The sequence below is a fragment of the Zea mays genome, chromosome 8 (assembly GCF_902167145.1).
Source record: "Zea mays cultivar B73 chromosome 8, Zm-B73-REFERENCE-NAM-5.0, whole genome shotgun sequence".
In the NCBI taxonomy this organism is placed as follows: domain Eukaryota; kingdom Viridiplantae; phylum Streptophyta; class Magnoliopsida; order Poales; family Poaceae; genus Zea; species Zea mays.
In genome coordinates, this window is record NC_050103.1 from 144,484,186 (window position 1) to 144,488,712 (window position 4,527).

A 4,527-nucleotide genomic window follows, 5' to 3' on the forward strand; every position below is an offset into this window, starting at 1 on the left:
AAGAAGATGTTCTCCTCCTACGAGAAAAACCAAGATCCCCAACGAGCTATCACATTCGGGGATGGAAACCAAGGTTTGGTCAAAGGATTGGGTAAAATTGCTATATCTCCTGACCATTCCATTTCCAATGTTTTTCTTGTAGATTCCTTAGATTACAATTTGCTTTCCGTTTCTCAATTGTGTCAAATGGGCTACAACTGTCTTTTCACTGATGTAGGTGTCACTGTCTTTAGAAGAAGTGATGATTCAGTAGCATTTAAGGGAGTGTTAGAGGGTCAGCTATACTTGGTAGATTTTGATAGAGCTGAACTCGACACTTGCTTAATTGCTAAGACTAACATGGGTTGGCTCTGGCACCGCCGACTAGCCCATGTTGGGATGAAGAATCTTCATAAGCTTCTAAAGGGAGAGCACATTTTAGGATTAACAAATGTTCATTTTGAGAAAGACAGGATTTGTGGCGCATGCCAAGCAGGGAAGCAAGTTGGTGCTCATCATCCACATAAGAACATCATGACAACTGACAGGCCACTGGAACTCCTACACATGGACCTATTCGGCCCGATAGCTTACATAAGCATCGGCGGGAGTAAGTACTGTATAGTTATTGTGGATGATTATTCTCGCTTCACTTGGGTATTCTTTTTGCAGGAAAAATCTCATACCCAAGAAACCTTAAAGGGATTCTTGAGACAGGTTCAAAATGAGTTCGGCTTAAGGATCAAGAAAATTAGAAGCGACAACGGGACGGAGTTCAAGAACTCTCAAATTGAAGGCTTCCTTGAGGAGGAGGGCATCAAGCATGAGTTCTCTTCTCCCTACACTCCACAACAAAATGGTGTAGTGGAGAGGAAGAATAGAACTCTATTGGACATGGCAAGAACCATGCTTGATGAGTACAAGACTTCGGATCGGTTTTGGGCCGAGGCGGTCAACACCGCTTGCTACGCCATCAACCGGTTATATCTACACCGAATCCTCAAGAAGACATCATATGAACTCCTAACCGGTAAAAAGCCCAATATTTCATATTTTAGAGTCTTTGGTAGCAAATGCTTTATTCTTGTTAAAAGAGGTAGAAAATCTAAATTTGCTCCTAAGATTGTAGAAGGCTTTTTATTAGGATATGATTCAAACACAAGGGCATATAGAGTCTTTAACAAGTCCTCTGGACAAGTTGAAGTTTCTTGTGACGTTGTGTATGATGAGACTAACGGCTCTCAAGTAGAGCAAGTTGATCTTGATGAGATAGGTGATGAAGAGGCTCCGTGTATCGCGCTAAGGAACATGTCCATTGGGGATGTGTGTCCTAAAGAATCCGAAGAGCCTCCAAATGCACAAGATCAACCATCCTCCTCCACGCAAGCATCTCCACCAACTCAAAATGAGGATGAGGCTCAAGTTGATGAAGGAGAAGATCAAGCAAATGAGCCACCTCAAGATGACGGCAATGATCAAGGGGGAGATGCAAATGATCAAGACAAGGAGGATGAAGAACCAAGGCCGCCACACCCAAGAGTCCACCAAGCAATCCAACGAGATCACCCCGTCGACACCATCCTCGGCGACATCCATAAGGGGGTAACCACTAGATCTCGTGTTGCTCATTTTTGTGAACATTACTCTTTTGTTTCCTCTATTGAGCCACATAGGGTAGAGGAAGCACTTCAAGATTCGGATTGGGTGGTGGCGATGCAAGAGGAGCTCAACAACTTCACTAGGAATGAGGTATGGCATTTGGTTCCACGTCCTAATCAAAATGTTGTAGGAACCAAGTGGGTTTTCCGCAACAAGCAAGATGAGCATGGTGTGGTGACAAGGAACAAAGCCCGACTTGTGGCCAAGGGATACTCCCAAGTCGAAGGTTTGGATTTCGGTGAAACTTATGCACCTGTAGCTAGGCTTGAGTCAATTCGTATATTATTGGCCTATGCTACTTACCATGGCTTCAAGCTTTATCAAATGGACGTGAAAAGTGCCTTCCTCAATGGACCAATCAAGGAAGAGGTCTATGTTGAGCAACCTCCCGGCTTTGAAGATAGTGAGTACCCTAACCATGTTTATAAACTCTCTAAGGCGCTTTATGGGCTCAAGCAAGCCCCAAGAGCATGGTATGAATGCCTTAGAGATTTCCTTATCACTAATGGATTCAAAGTCGGAAAGGCCGATCCTACGCTCTTTACCAAAACACTTGAAAATGATTTGTTTGTATGCCAAATTTATGTTGGTGATATTATATTTGGGTCTACTAACGAATCTACATGTGAAGAGTTTAGTTGGATCATGACACAAAAATTCGAGATGTCAATGATGGGGGAGTTGAAGTACTTCTTAGGATTTCAAGTGAAGCAACTCCAAGAGGGCACCTTCATTAGCCAAACAAAGTATACTCAAGACATTCGAAGCAAGTTTAAAATGAAGGATGCCAAAGCCATCAAGACACCCTAGGAACCAATGGGCATCTCGACCTCGACACGGAAGGTAAATCCGTAGATCAAAAGGTATACCGGTCGATGATAGGATCTTTACTCTATTTATGTGCATCTCGACCGGATATTATGCTTTCCGTATGCATGTGTGCAAGATTCCAAGCCGACCCTAAGGAAGCTCACCTTACGGTCGTAAAACGAATCTTGAGATATTTAGTTTATACTCCTAAGTTTGGGCTTTGGTATCCTAGGGGATCCACATTTGATTTGATTGGTTATTCGGATGCCGATTGGGCGGGGTGTAAAATTAATAGAAAGAGCACATCGGGGACTTGCCAGTTCTTGGGAAGATCCTTGGTCTCTTGGGCTTCAAAGAAGCAAAATTCAGTCGCTCTTTCTACCGCTGAAGCCGAGTACATTGTCGCAGGTCATTGTTGCGCGCAACTACTTTGGATGAGGCAAACCCTTAGGGACTATGGTTACAAATTAACCAAAGTTCCTCTTCTATGTGATAATGAGAGTGCAATCCGCATAGCGGATAATCCCGTTGAGCATAGCCGCACTAAACACATAGCCATTCGGTATCATTTCTTAAGGGATCACCAACAAAAGGGAGATATCGAGATCTCATATATTAATACTAAAGATCAATTAGCCGATATCTTTACCAAGTCACTAGATGAACAAACTTTTAACAAACTTAGGCATGAGCTAAATATTCTTGATTCTAGGAATTTCTTTTGATATCTTGCATGCATAGCTCATAAATATACCTTTGATCATGTCTCTTCTATATGCTATGACTAATATGTTTTCAAGTCTATTTCAAACCAAGTCATAGGTGTATTGAAAGGGAATTGGAGTCTTCGGCGAAGCAAAAGGCTTCCACTCCGTAACTCATCCTTCGCCGTCACTCCGAGCATCTCTCCAGCTTTGGTATAATCTTCACTCATGTTTTATTTGCCAAAGGGGATAAAGTAGTTAGGAAAGGGCTTATATCTCACTCAAGTATCCGTTTTTGGCGATTCATGCCAAAGGGGGAGAAAGTATTAGCCCAAAGCAAAAGGACCGCACCACCACCATTTAAAAATTTTGGTTTTTTAATTGGTACTAATTTTAGAAAGAGTTTTTTAATTGGTATGATTTTCAAATTGGTATCTCATTGTGTTCAAAAAGGGGAGAGAGTAGTATTTTCAAAATCAATATCTTAAAACCCTCTTGAACACTAAGAGGAGGAATTTATCAAGGGGGAGTTTTGTTTAGTCAAAGGAAAAGCATTTGAAACAGGGGAGAAAATTTCAAATCTTGAAAATGCTTTGCAAAATCTTATTCATTTACCTTTGACTATTTGCAAAAGAACTTTGAAAAGGATTTACAAAAGAATTTGCAAAAACAAAACATGTGGTGCAAGCGTGGTCCAAAATGTTAAAAATGAAGAAAACAATCCATGCATATCTTATGAGTAGTTATATTGGCTCAATTCCAAGTAACCTTTGCACTTACATCATGCAAACTAGTTCAATTATGCACTTCTATACTTGCTTTGGTTTGTGTTGGCATCAATCACCAAAAAGGGGGAGATTGAAAGGGAATTAGGCTTACACCTATTTCCTAATTGATTTTGGTGGTTGAATTGCCCAACACAAATAATTGGACTAACTAGTTTGCTTGAGTCTATAAGTTATACAGGTGCCAAAGGTTCACACTTAGCCAATAAAAGGACCAAGAAATGGTTCAACAAAGAGAGCAAGGGATAACCGAAGGCTGCCCTGGTCTGGCGCACCGGACTGTCCGGTGTGCCACCGGACAGTGTCCGGTGCACCAGGGAACTCGACGCCTAACTTTGCACCTTCGGGAAGTTTCAGAGGCGCTTCGCTATAATTCACCGGACATGTCCAGTGCACACCGGACAGTGTCCGGTGCTCCAGAGGACAGCGGCTCTGAACTCGCCAGCTTCGGGAATCCGCTCCGCTATAATTCACCGGACATGTCCGGTGCACACCGGACTGTCCGGTGAGCCAGCGGAGCAACGGCTACTTCGCGCCAACGGTCGACTGCAACGCATTAAATGCGCGCCAGCGCGCGCAGAGGAGCAGAG